The sequence below is a fragment of the Heterodontus francisci genome, chromosome 21, assembly GCF_036365525.1.
Source record: "Heterodontus francisci isolate sHetFra1 chromosome 21, sHetFra1.hap1, whole genome shotgun sequence".
Classification (NCBI taxonomy): Eukaryota; Metazoa; Chordata; class Chondrichthyes; order Heterodontiformes; family Heterodontidae; genus Heterodontus; species Heterodontus francisci.
In genome coordinates this window covers 4425600-4440802 of record NC_090391.1, presented here as the reverse complement: position 1 = coordinate 4440802, position 15203 = coordinate 4425600, and positions in this window count along the sequence as shown.

Here is a 15203-nt window from a genome sequence, read left to right as displayed (position 1 = left end):
CTGCGGTGCTAACCATTGCACCACTGTGCCGCCCGCTGCTAAGGCGTATTCAGGTGGCAACTCTGCACCATCTTACCAATAAGGGGGAGGGTGCACTTCTGCATCTGTGTGTCGATATGGTGGAGCAGGAGACAACTATGCATCTGTTTATCAATAAAGCAGAGCAGGAGGCTAATCTGCATCTGCTTATCAATAAAGCGGAGCAGAAGGCTACTCTTTTCTGTATATCAAAAACGTGGAGAAGGAGGCTACTCTTCATCTGTGTATCAATAAGGCGGAGCAGGAGGCAATTCTGCATCTGCTTATCGATAGGACGGGGAAGAGAGCAACTTTGTATTTTTTTATCGATAAGTCGGGGAAGGGAGCAATTCTGCAGTTGTGTATCATTGGAGTGGGGAGGCGGAAACTCTGCAAGTGGACACACTGTTTGGGGGCACAACTGGGAAACAGTATAAGTTGCTGTTGTCGATGGTCAAGTGGAGACAAATCAAATGATATTCCAATGGTCATGATGGCTCTCATTTACTTAAAAATTGTGTGGGCAATGCTATGCCATAACATTGAACTCATGTTGGAATGCTACTGAAGCAGGAATTAACAGAAATCTCTGCCCAGGTAGGTGACCTTTTAAAGGAAGCCAACGTTGCCAGAAGTATAGAAAAAGGTACAATTCCCCCTGTTTTCCATCAGCCCTTTGCTGTGATGAGGCATCGCCACAAGAGGCAGTCCCCAGAGGTAGTTGCATTCCAGCAGCAGCAGCAACCTTTCAGACGCGAGCAGCAACAGCCAATGAGGCACAGAGTAGCTCAGATATGCCAGAAAGCAAACATCTCAGATCCAGGACATCACTTCAGGATTTCCTGAGGGTTGTATCCTAGCCCCAACCATTTTCAGCTGTTTAACAATAACCTTCATTCAATCGTAAGGTCAGAGTGGGAATTTTCACTGATGATTGCACAACGTTCAGCACCATTCACGACACCTCGGATATTGAAGCAGTCCGTGTACAAATGCAGCAATACCTGAACAATATCCAGGCTTAGGCTGATAGGTGGCAAATAACTTTTGTGCCATGCAAGTGCCAGGCAATGACCATCTCCAAGAAGAGAGAATCTAACCATCTCCCCTTGACATTCAATGGCATAACGATCACTGAATCCCCCACTCCCAACATCCTGGGGGTTACGATTGACCAGAAACTGAATTACAGTAGACATCTAAATAGTGTGGCTGCGAGATCACGTCAGAGGTTATGTACCCTGCGGCGAGTAAGTCATTTTCTGACTCCCCAAAGCCGGTCTATCATCTACAAGGCACAACATAGGAATGTGCTGGAATAGCCTCCACTTGTCTGAATGGGTGCAGCTCCAACAAAATTCAATAAGCTCGACACCATCCAGCTGCCTGCTTGATTGGCATCCCATGCACTAAAATCCACTCCCTCCACGACGAGCACAAGGTGACAGCAGTGTGTGTAATCTACAAAATGCACTGCCGCAATGCACCAAGACTCCTTCAACAGCACCTTCCAAACCCGCGAACACTACAACCGGGAAAAAACAGGGCAGCCTATGAATGGGAACATGCAGGTTCCCCTCCAAGCCACACACCATCCTTACTTGAAACTAAATCACTGTTCCTTCACTGTCGCTGGGTCAAAAACCTGGAACTCACTTTCTAACAGCATTGTAGGTGTACTGACCCCACATCAACTGCAGCGGTTCAGGAAGGCAGCTCATTGCTACCTTTGCAAGGGCAATTAGGGATATGCAATAAATGCTGGCCCAGCCAGCGACGCCCACAACCCAGGAATGAGTAAGAAACTTCCAAGGGTCCAGTTATCTCATCCTTTACAATAGATTCTAATATTTTCACTAGTGCTGATGTCTAAACAATAGGCCAGTAGTTCTCTGTTTCCTCTCTCGCTTCCTTCTCAAATAGTGGGGTTAGATTTTCTCCTTCCTCATCTGCAGGAACGCTTCCATAACTCACAGAAGTTTGAAGGAAAGCTACTAAAACATCCATTATGTATATAGTCATCTGGTTCAATACTCTGAAATGCCTCTCATCTGGTCCGGGGCATTTATCAACTTTCAATCCAATCATTTTTTTCTCGTACTATCTTTTTATTATTACAAAGGACTTTCAGTTCCTCATTTTAATAGTACCTTGGTTCCCTATCATTTCTGGTAGATTTTTTCATCTTCCACCGTGAAGAGAAATGAAAAGTAATTGTTTAGTCTCTGCGTTATTTTTTTTTCATTCTACACCACAAGGTCTCCTGTCGCCGCCTGCAACGGAACCGTATTCTTCCTCTCCAATAATTTTCTTTTCATACCTAAAGAAGATTTTACAGTCCGCATTTATGTGCCTATCAAGTTGCATTCATTATCATTTTTCTTTCTGCATCAGTTTTTTGGTGCTCATTTTTTGGACTCTAAATTCCTCCCATGCTTTGGCTTATCACTTTGTCCAGCGACCACTTCCTTTGGCCTAATGCAATCTTAAACTTCTTTCGTTAGTCACGGCTGATACACCTTTCATGTTTTTGTGTGTTTTAGACAAATGTATATTTGTTGTAAACCGTGTAAGCCTTCTTTAAATACTAGCCATTGCCTGTAAACTGACAAATCATTTAATGCATTTTCCAATACACCATAACCAACTTGCCCCTCATACATTCATAGTTTACTTTGTTGAGATTTAAGACCCTAGTTTCACAATGACTTATTTCAAACATAACGTAGATTTCTAACATAATGTAGTCACTGTTTCCTATTAGTTCATTTACACCAAGGTTATGAATTTGCCCTCTCTCATTAGATAATACTAAATCTAAAATATCCAGCTTCTGATCGCGTGTTGGTCCTTCAACATACTGCTCCAGAAACCTATTTCGTACACACTCCAGGAGTTCATCCTCTTCGGCATCAGTTCTGATTAGTTTTACCAAGTCTATATGTAAATTCAACACACCCATTATTACTGTCTTACCCATTTTACATGCACTTCTAATCTCCTGCTTTATCCTGTACCCAACAATAGCACTACAGTTTGGTGGTCTATAAACAACTCGCTCCAATATTTTCTGCCCCCTGCTCTTTGTTAGCTCCACACCAACTGATTCTCCATATTGCTTGTTCGATCGAAGATCCTCGCGAATAATGCACTGACTTCGTCCCTTATTAAAGGACTACTCGACCTCCTCTCCCTAATTGCTTACCGTTCCTAAATGATTAATATCCTTGAATATTTCGTTCCCAGTCTTCATCATATTGCAACCACGTCTCTGTAAAGGAAATTAAATCAGAGTCATTTATCTCTAATTGTGCCTTCAACTCATCTACGTCGTTGATAATGCTGCGTGCATTCAGATAGAATTCGCTTAACGTGGTTGTTTTAATGCAGTTCCACATTCTGATCCTATGTGCTGCTTGCATTTGTTTCGTCTGTCTTCGAATTTCACTTGCTACTTTTCTACGTCCTGTTCTCAGCTGCACTTCCCTCTAATCTGAGCTCACTACCAGGTTCCAATCCCGCTCTCTATTTTGTTTAATGGGTCCTCAATAGCATTGGGAAATCTCCCAGCTCGGATGTTAATCCCGGTCTTGATAAGGTGCAATGCTCCATCTTCTGTAGATCCCAGCTGTCCCAAAACCGGTCCTAATGCCCCAAAAATCTGATGCCCTCCCTGTTCCACCCATTCTCCAGCCACATGTTCAAATCGTAATCCCGAAATTCCTATCCTCACGAACACGTGGCTCTAATCCTGAGATGACTGCTTTTAAGACTCGGCTTTTTAACTTCTTTCCTAGCTCCCGAAAATCTGCTTTGAAGACCGCATTGCAATCTGTCCATAAATTGAACACGCCCATTATTACTGTATATCCTGATTTATACGATGCCAAACATGTCCACAATTTGGCGATTTATAATTCACTCCCACCAATCTTTGCTGCCCCTTGCTGCTTCTTAGCTCCTCCCAAACTGATTCGATATCTTGCTCCTTAGATCTAAGATCCTCCCTCACAAATGATCGCCTGCCTTATTAAAAGCGCGACAACACGTCCTTCTCCCCTTTGCCCACTGCTCCTAAATCACGACTATCCCTGAATATTTACTTCCCAGTCCTGGTCACCCTGTAACCACGTCATCCGAATGACAATGAAATAGAACATAGAACATAGTGCATAGAACAGCACAGAACAGTACAGGCCCTTCGGCCCACGATGTTGTGCCGAACTTTTAACCTACTCTAAGATCAAACTAACTACCTACCCTTCATTCTACTATCATCCATGTACCTATCCAAGAGTCGCTTAAATGCCCCTAGTGTATCTGCTTCTACTACCACCGCTGGCAGCGCATTTCACGCACCCACCACTCTCTGTGTAAAGAACCTACCTCTGACATCTCCCCGAAACCTTCCTCCAATCACCTTAAAATTATGCCCCCTGGTGATAGCCCTTTCCACCCTGGGAATAAGTCTCTGACTATCCACTCTATCTATGCCTCTCATCATCTTGTATCCCTCTATCAAGTCACCTCTCATCCTTCTACGCTCCAATGAGAAAAGCCCTAGCTCCCTCAATCTTTCTTCGTAGGACATGCCCTCCAGACCAGGCAGCATCCTGGCAAATCTCCTCTGCACCCTCTCTAAAGCTTCCACATCCTTCCTATAATGAGGCGACAGAACTGAACACAATATTCCAAGTGTGGACGAACCAGGGCCTTATAGAGCTGCAGCATGACCTCGCAGCTCTTAAACTCATTCCCCCTGTTAATGAAAGCCAACACACCATACGCCTTCTTAACAACCCTATCAACCTGGGTGGCAACTTTGAGCGATCTATGGACATGGACCTCAAGATCCCTCTGTTCCTCCACACCACCAAGAATCCTGTCTTTAAGCCTGTATTCCGCATTCAAATTCGACCTTCAAAAATGAATCACTTCACATTTTTCCAGGTTGAACTTCATCTGCCACTTCTCAGCCCAGCTCCACATCCTGTCAATCTCCCGAAGCAACCTACAACAGCCTTTCACGCTATCCACAACTCCTGCAACCTTCGTGTCATTGGCAAACTTGCTAAATCAGCTTTCCACTAACTCATCCAAGTCATTTATAAAAATCACAAAGAGCAGAGGTCCCAGAACAGATCCTTGTGGAACACCACTGGTCACCGAGCTCCATGCTGAATACTTTCCATCTACTACCACCCTCTGACTTCTATAGGCCAGCCAATATTGTATCCAGAGAGCCAACTTTCCCTGAATCCCGTGCCTCCTTGCTTTCTGAATGAGCCTACCATTGGGAAGCTTATCAAACGCCTTGCTAAAATCCATATACACCACATTCACTGCTCTTCCTTCATCAATGTGTTTTGTCACATCTTCAAAGAATTCAATAAAGCTTGTGAGGCATGACCTGCCCCTCACAAAGCCATGCTGACTGTCTGTAATCAAACCATGTTTTTCCAAATAATCATAAATCCTGTCTCTCAGAATACTCTCCAATAATTTGCCCACTACTGACGTAAGACTGACTGTTATATAATTCCCAGGGTTATCCCTATTCCCTTTCTTGAACAAGGGAACAACATTTGCCACCCTCCAATCATCCGGTACTACTCAAGTGGACAGTGAAGACGCAAAGATTATCGCCAAAGGCGCAGCAATCTCTTCCCTCGCTTCCCGAAATATCCTTGGGTATATCCCGTCTGGCTCCGGGGACCTATCTGTCCTCATATCATTCAAAATTTCCAGCACATCCTCCCTCTTAACCTCAACCTATTCGAGCATATCAGCCTGTTCCACGCTCTCCTCACAAACGATCAGCTCCCCCTCACTAGTGAATACTGAAGCAAAGTATTAATTTATGACCTCCCCTACCTCCTCCGATACCAGGCACAAGTTCCCTCCACTATCCCTGATCGGCCCTACCCTCACTCTGGCCATCCTCTTGTTCCTCACATAAGTAAAGAACGCCTGGGGATTTTCCTTAATCCTACCCGCCAAGACTTTTTCATGTCCCCTTCTAGCTCTCCTAAGTCCATTCTTCAGTTCCTTCCTGACTACCTTGTCACCCTCTGGAGCCCTGTCTGATCCTTGCTTCCTCAACCTTAAGTAAGCTTCCTTCTTCCTCTTGACTAGCTGTTCCACATCTCTTGTCATCCAAGGTTCCTTCACCCTACCATCCCTTCCCTGCCTCATCGGGGAAAACCTATCCAGCAGTCGCAGCATGTGCTCCCGAAACAACCTCCACATTTCTGTTGTGCATTTCCGTAGAACATCTGTTCCCAATTTATGCTCCCAAGTTCCTGCCTAATAGTATTGTAATTCCCCCTCCCCCAATTAATTACCGATTTACCTCTATTTGTGCATTCAAAGCATTTACATTATTTCTCATGTTTCGTGCATTCCGATAGAATTCCCTGAAGTTTGTCTTAATATTATTCCTCATTCCGACCTCTTTCATATGTGCCTTCATTTCGTCTGCTTTCCAATTTCGGTTACTGCTTTTCTACTTCGTCTTACCAGTTTTGCTTCCCACCTATCTGAGATTCCTCTTAATTTCTCAACCCCTGAAAATTTAGTTTAGACGCTCCGCAACTGTATTAGCAAATCTCCCGGTAAGGATGTTAGCTCTGGCCATGCTAAGGTACAATCCATCCACCATGTACCGGTCCCACATGCCACATAACAGATCCCAATGCCTCAGGTATCTGATGCCCTCCCTCCAGGCACGTGTTAAATTACTCATTCCTTCTATTGCTATTCTCGCTAGCACGTGGCACTGGTAGTAATGCCAAGATAACTGCTCATAATGTTCGACGCTTAGTTTCCATCCTAACTCATTAAAATCTGTTTATAGGACCTCATCCCTCTTCTTTCCTATGCAACTGGTACCAATATGGACCACGACCTCTGGTTGGTCACCCTCCCCCAGAAGAACGTCCTGTAGCTGCTTTGTGACATCGTTGACCTTGACACCAGGGAGGCAACATACCATCCTGGTGTCACTTCTGCAGCCGCACAGGTGCCTGTCTGTTTCTCAAACTAATGAATCCCCTATTACTACTGCTTTTCCACTCTTCTGGCTCCCCTCTTGTGCAGCTGTGCCACCTGTTGCACCATGGACTTGCTGCATTCCTTTGAAGAAACATCGGTCTCACCATTATCCAAAATGGATAACCAGTTAGCAAGTGAGATCGACTCAAGAGACTCCTGAAATACCTGTCTGGTTCTCGTAGACTGCCCTTGGTCACCCATTCCCTCTCTTCCTACATGCTCCTACCTGCGTTGTGACCACGTCCTTAAAGGTGTTATCCACGTAGTTCTCTGCCTCACGGATGCACGACAGTGACTCCAGCATCCCCTTGAGTTCCACAACCCAGAGCTCAAGCCTCTGCAGCTGAAGGCACTTACTGCACACGTGTTTGTCAAAAACATTGTGTGTCCCCTACTTCCCACATAACAAAGGAGGCACATTCCACTCGGCCGACGTTGTAGCCATCCATGTCAGCCGTCACCATTTAAATTACTTACTTCAAACCATGGAATTAAGAGCTATGCCCACACCAGCAGGTCTTTTGAGGCCTGTGTAAAGGCAATGGCTCTTGGCCATTGTCACAGCCTCACAGATGTGCGATAAGACAGCTTTATAAATTGTTTTCCTGAAGTCTGACCGGGCACTCTCCCTGCCTGATTAAGGGACTAACCAAAGATGGGACTTTTGTGCCAGTGTATACTATGGCAGCAACTGCACAGCGGATCCTCTAGTCCAACGCTCGGCCTTTCATTGCCAGTGAGCTGCTCCTACCCCACCTGCAACATGTGCAGGAGGCATTGTCGAGGATCGCCCCAGTGCTGGTCGGCCTGCATGAAAGCAGCCTCAAATACATCTGTTCCTTCTGCCGTCCGCTATTTATGCAGCTGGCATGGGCGGAAGTCACGAAGGGCCACATTAATGTCGCGTTCCGGGAACACCATATATATCTACTGGACATTGGATTGGGTATGGTGTCATGCCTTTAAGGGGTTGGGGCAGCTTCGTAAGAACTGCACCAACCATTGGGCTGCCAAGCATCCTCTGCGGCCCAGGGTGGCGTCGTTGCTCATCTCCCTGCTCTTCCTACACAAGCAACAGAGACCACACAGGCTTTTCCAGAGGGCCTGGTTTTCATGGCCTCTGTTGGAGAGACTGAGACCCGTCCGGGTTGAAGGAAAGAGCATCTCTAAACAAAACACCCGAAGGCGCATACTTGCTTGTGGGGAAACACCTTGAGCCTGAGCAGAGCCCTAGACCTAATCTGGGGAACCCACATGCCCCGTGGCTGCGCTCAAGCCCAAGGAATCAGGGTAGGTGGTGGCAAAAGTAGAATCAAAGACCTCTAGTGAGATTAAGGTCTTTGAAAATACGTGTCGCTCCCACAATAAAAGGAGGTAGTCCCCCTCCCCTGACGAGGGCCGTGAGGAACAGGGTCTCTCGCCTGGCGTGGGCCCTCTGGCTCCCCCTACTGCCTGTACAATCCTGGCCTTAAGCCTCAAGTGGCAGCACCCAATCCCTTGTATTAGAGTGAGGACCGAAAACCGTGTAAATTTGCCAGCTCTCCAGGGGCAGGAGGGGGCCCGTATGTGGTGTTATGTGTGCATGTGGGGTGGTGGGGTGGGGGAGACCTGGGATGGTCCATTCCACGCCCTTGCCCAGCAGCCTGTTTCTGTTACCTCTGCATCGGGTGCCAATGGTGGGTCGGGCGGGGTGGGCAGACACGTTCGGGTCAACACCAGCCTCTGCCTGGCAGCTTGTTTAGATTGCCCTGAATATACATGACCAGTGGCCAATTTACATTATGTACCGTCTGTTGGGCGTGTAGGCAATGGCAGGCGAGGAGATGGTCTCCTCTCTCCGCCTCTGCTCCCTGCTCCAGCCATTTCCCGAAGCCCAGGGATGGAGTTAGATGGTAGTTTGGAACATCTTTCTCCCAAAGGCCCCGTTTCCTTGGAAGAACCCAGAAAAGGCGCTGTTGCCATTCCTCCTGATGGTGAGATTGCTATAGAGTTTGGAAAAGGTGGCGAAGCCTGGACATCTGCTTTACAGTGTGCGCTGGGTACGTAGACCGCGCTGTAACTACCTAGAGGAAAATGGGGACTCAGTAATGCCCGGCGCATTGCAAGCATGCATCCTTTGAGCTCTAACGATAGCAGCGAGTGAGTGCATCATTCCTGGGGGCGGAGGAATTTAAATTATACCCTTATGTTCAGGGATCACTCTGCTCCCCAGCGTCACTAAGTGTCTGTGTAGATGTTGAGGGAACTGAGCAGCTCAGTCAGCTTGGTGGATGCTTAAACTCTATCCTGTAGCGGGCAACATCACCTGGAGATCTGCAGGAGATGTGTCCCCAATCGACCGTCTCGACAGTTCACTAGCTGCATCTCAACAGCTTCCATGTGGCTTGTGCTCAGCTCAGACCACCACCTTTCTGTACGTAGATGGGTCCACGTCATGGCACTTTCACAAACGGCTGCTGGAGGACGAGTGATTCTAGGACTCTGTCCGTTGACTCTGCTGCGACTGGAGAAGGAGGCAGTGGGTCTGCTCCTTGAGGTTATGGTGGGATGTGGGCAAGATGAAAAGCTATGTCTTCTGTCCGGAGTACGTGAAGGGATCGATTAAGAAGTGCGAGACCATGATCGTCCACCTGCAGAGGGAGGTTTTTAACTTTCGGTCCCATCTCAGTGATGCCATCATGGACCCTGCCCTGTGTCAGGCTTACAAAGAGAAGGAGGGGGCATTGCGGGACTGCAGTTTGCAGGTTCCCGACGAGCATACATGAGGTCGCGGATCCAGATCCTGAAAGATTTGGATCGTGCTTCACACTTCTTCTGCTCGCCAGTAAAATGGCGGCGTGTCCGTAAGCAACTGTTCGAGCTGTTGTCCGATGTCAGTTCATCCATCAGACATCCAGAGAGATTGGACCGCTTGATTTTGCTGCTTGGTCAATACCTACTATGACACGTTGTGCTCTCTGGATCAGTCCAGCGAGGACGCAGAAAGATGTTTGTGGGAAGTCCTGCTGAAGCTCGGCCTAGACGGCGCTGAAAGACCTGAGACTCCACTCACGGTGGCCAAATTGACCAGTGAACTTCACTGGCTTTCGATGGGCAAATCTCCAGGGCTGGAAAGTCTGACCCTGGAATTCCTCAGGGCGTTCTGGGACATCCTTTGTGGCGATTATGCATGGGTCCTGGGGAAAGGGCTGGTGAGCGTTTCAGTGGAGCACCGGGCATCTCCTCTATCTGGGAGTCCACCTGGGCCCGGCTGAGGAGGTCTGCCTGAAAACTGGCAGGATTTAGAGGCAAAAGTCAACACTCGTCTGGGCACTAGACAGGACTGCTCTGCGTTCTTGTCTACAGAGGCTCCTGGCTGTAAACAGAAAGAAGAAAAATGGCAACCTCTATGGTTTGGTACGAGTTGGTCACTCTGTTTCCGCCCTTGCTTTTGTCGCTAGAATGCAGGAAAAAAACGTGTTCAAATCTTCTGGGCAAGCGGAAACACTGGGTCTCTGCTGCAGTCCTGAGACTACCAATTGAGAACGGCGGTCAGTCGCTGAAATGCATTGCTACCCAGACTATGAATCACCACCTTCAGACCGTGCAGAGTTTATTATCCCTCGAGTTTGATCCAAGATGGTTTGTGATGGCTCCTTATTGTATCCACTGGGGCACTGACTTCAAGACGACACGCAGTTCCAGGCTCCAACCATCAGATGTGCCTCCCTCAGGGAGGTGTCTGTCTTTACCGGGATCTATTGAGAGTCTGGAACATAGTTGCCTCCAATCAGGGTGACCTACCACCGGTGGAGAACAGGCTTCTGGCTGTCCAGACGGCTGGCTCTGGAGACAAGGAAAGAGGTGGATGAGTAGCTGAAGCCTATGAGATGTCCCTCAATGCAGGTGTGTGGGAGACTGGAAGTGCGGTGTGCTCCTGGCCGAGCTGATCCCTGCTCAGCCGGAACTGTTCATCTGTCAAAGACGCAAAAGCTTTCTCGGGTGCCAGTCACACACAACCTGAGCCACCGCTCAGAAATGCCCTCTATGCAACTCCACGCGACATTTGCAGAGCAGTAAAGCAGGGATGTCACATGTCTGGCCAATTATATACCATCTCTGTTGAGCCATTCCTGTGCCTGCTTTCCAAGAGGTTGGCGGGATTACTTCTGCTCGGGCCAGGCATGCAGGTTGTCATCTAATATTATGACGGGCACAGATTTTTTTCACTTGCAGAGGATGCATAAGTGCAAGCATATCTGTTCTTCTTCATGCTCCACAAGGATCAATGGGGTGAAATATTCTATACTCCTGGTGGGTCAGTGGCTTGTGGACTCCCCTCTGAAGGATTTAGTGCCTTTTGCGTGGTGCACCACACACCTCCTCTATCTGGGTGTCTACTTGAACCCGGCTGAAGAAGTTTGGCTGACAAATTGGCAGGAGTTGGAAGTTACCACTCAGCTAGTACGCTGGGCAGAACTGCACCAAATTATTTCCTACAAGAGTCAAGTGCTAGTCTAAACCATCTGGTGCCCTCGATGCTGCGGTAATGGTTGATCACTTTTATCCTACCTACTGCATTTGTCACCAAGAGCCAGAAGAAGATCGTCAATATCTTCTGCATCTGTGCCCTGGTCCTGAGTCTCCTGATAGAGGAGTGCGGACAGTAGCTGGTGTGCACCCGTACTCTCCACCTTTACACCTTGCAGCGACAGCTTTACATACATGGTGGTGATCATGGGGGAGGTACATTAGTCATAGTTATAGAGATAAAGCACTGAAACAGGCCCTTCAGCCGTCCGAGTCTGTGCTGACCAGCAACCACCCATTTCTACTAATCCTACATTAATCCCAAATTCCCTACCACGTCCCCACCATTCTCCTACCACCTACCTACACTAGGGGCAATTAATAATGGCCAATTTACCTATCAACCTGCAAGTCTTTGGCTGTGGGAGGAAGCCAGAGCACCCAGTGGAAACCCACACGGTCACAGGGAGAACTTGCAAACACCGCAAAGGCAGTCCCCAGAATCAAACCCGTGTCGCTAGAACTGCGAGGCTGTGGTGCTAACCACTGCACCACTATGCCACCCTTTTTTTCTTTTTTTTTTAACCATCCTCCACTACTCTGTCTCCTATCACCAAGCCAAGTTTGTATCCAATTTGCTGGAACACCCTGGATCCCATGTGTTTAAACCTTCTGGACCAGCGTACCATTGTTTTCCACCAGCACACTGCCTGTAAGACAACACTCAGCACCTGTAGACAACTGTTATCTACGTCTCTGTGAAGGAGTGTCTGTCTTTTAGCGGGATCTCTTCATTGTCCGGAACATGGTTGCCTCCAGTCAGGACACTTACCTGCCGGCCGGGTGGCTGGCTCCTGGGATGGACGTGTAGCCAAAGCTTTTACGATATCTCTCACAGTGGGGTCGACAGGACTATGGTGTGGCGTGCTCCTGGCAAAGCTGACCGCTGCTCATTCAGAATTGTTCATCAGACCTAGGCCCTGCAAACTTTCTCAGGAACTGATCCCACACAGACAGTGCTGCTTCTCGGAAATACCGTCTATGCCATTCCACAGAGTTCATAGAAGTTTCTTGTATGATTTGGAGTCCGTGTTTCCATCTGCCAGTGAAGAGAAACCCCACAGAATGTCTATTAACACGGCAGTCGTTTCCCTTTATATCGTGGACCTGGGCTGGTGAGTGCTGGACGTGCAATGGACTTTTAGTTAGCTTTATGGACTTCCCAGCTCCATGTAATTTCTGCAGTTTGGACGAGTCCGTGTTTCATGTTTATATGGAGTGTGCAAGGTTGCAGCCGCTCTTTGAGTATTGAAGAGGCTGCTCCTCGGATGTCGGCTGTTTTTCAGCCCCTGGAGATAATATATACAGATATATGTATATATTTTTTTTCTATAAAATGAATATCAAATGGTCCTGAGGAATAAAGGCCACCCACAAATATGAAATGGTTCTTGGGTATAAAAGCCGCTTCATAAAACAAAAATAATGCGTTCTGCACCGAGTCGAGCTCCCTCCACAGTACCACATCAAACAATCTTCGAGGCTTTTGCAGCACGGGATTAGAAACTGAGAAACCATCAAATACTCTCAGGGCAGATAGAGCACGGGTTTGATACAAAGTAAAACCCTCTCTTCATTTGCCCAATAAAAAAAGAATACTACAACTATCCCCTTCAAGCACTCCTGCAGAGAGTTTTGCTGTTGCTTGATTGGGACTGTTGAGTGCATCAACGAGTAGCAGCTGACTGTGCTGCAGGTAGTTGGAAGCGGATAACCCGAGAAGAGAGAGATGAGGAGTCTGTTATGCAATTTTACAATAATAATTGCTGAAAGGAAGAGGCTTTATAAACCTAAGGCTGTGTTTTGTGTTGGGTGGCATAAAACCGGACATTGCTTTGATTTGGACTGTTGTGGGAAGTGGGAAAGGCGGGAAGAACAAGAGGTAGGGCTGCAGGGAGCTGTGACATTTCATTAAGCAGACAGGGGAACTCCATCCCCACCCCATATGCCGAGCATGGGTTAGCTGGAGCTGCTTGCCTGAGGAGGCAAAAGGAGATGGCTAATGCTTGGGCAGCTGCTGCTAATCTCGGTGAAGACGCCTGCCCCAACCAGCAGGGTTGGCAAATATAGTTTAAAAGTGTTCTTTACGTACCTTCACATTGAGGCAAAGTCACAACTCTGTTTATTTGTTTGGTGGCAAAATATTCATTTATCTAATTATTCATTTACTTGCCTTGAACACTTTCTGTTGAAGTTTGCAGGTCTCTAATTGCGGTTGCATTTAACTATTGGACCCACGGCCGGACCACCTGCACAATTGGCGTTGCCCACTCACACCTATTCATCTGCAGCTTCTGTGATCGCCCATGTGCCCTGAGGGCTATTGAGATTAATCACCAGTAGCCATAGATTGAATGGCAATGCCCAGCCGAATATGTATATTAAGGGTATAATGGTGGTTGTCAGTCCGACGGCCATCATTGCATGCCTCGAAAATGTATGGGGATGGCTAGCATTCTCCGGGACGCAGAGTGGACAGTGGCTCTGGCCCTCAGGGAGGGGCTCAGCGTGGATAGGACTTTCATGCCTGATGATACCTTGGGGGACACTGCGCACTGGATTCTAATATCGAATGGCAAACCCTTGATTCCCAGTGAGCTCCGCCATCCTTACCTGCAGATGTCGGGGTGTTGAGGTCGTGGATTGCAACTGTCTCTACTGATCTTCAGCCCACATTATCCGCCTGTTTACTCCTTCTCCCGTGAGCACTTTATGCACCTGGTGCGGGAGCAGGTTACAGTCGACCAATTAATTGTTCAGTTCCAGTGTACAGTCTAGCAAGCCTTTTGAACCTCGGACAGGAAACTGGGCCATCCCTGCATAGGGGGTAAGGCATGTTTGTAAGAGCTGTCGCAACCTCTGGGCGGTCAAATCCACTTTGGCGACCGAAGATGGCTGTGTCACGCCTTCCACTCTTCTGCCTACAGCTACAGCAATGGTTCTGGAAGTCGTAGTTTCAAAGGGGGTGGAAGGTGCGACATGCAATAAAATATCTAAATACGTGTCCCCTGGACACTGAGGAGCAAAATGAGCCTAAGATCACAGCTGAACCTGATCCCAGGTAGCATATCTGCCCCCGTGTTCTGCTCAGGCCCAGGAGATCTGGGCTGAAGGAGGGTCGGGAGGTTGGGTCAGGGACGGCTTTGGTGATGGAGGTCTCTGAACTTCTGCACCCCTCCTGGAATATGAGGAAGAAGAGCCCTTTCTCTGAAGGGCGTCCTTAGATACAGTGTCTACTTCCCAGAGTGGGTCTTCGGGCTCCTCCCACAGCCACCAGCATCAGGACTTCAAGCCATGGGTGGGAGCCTTTTATCTCTCAAGATGGAGGGGAGGGCGAAGCCACTATAAATATGATAAATTCCAGTGAGGGGGGAGTGCCCCCCCCCCCCCGTAGTAGGGGATCCTGTTGTCCTGCAGGTTAATAGGGCTGTTAAGAAGGCATATGGTGTGTTAGCTTTCATTAGTAGGGGTTTCGAGTTTCGGAGCCACGAGGTCATGCTGCAGCTGTACAAAACTCTGGTGCTGCCGCACCTAGAGTATTGCATGCAGTTCTGGTCACTGCA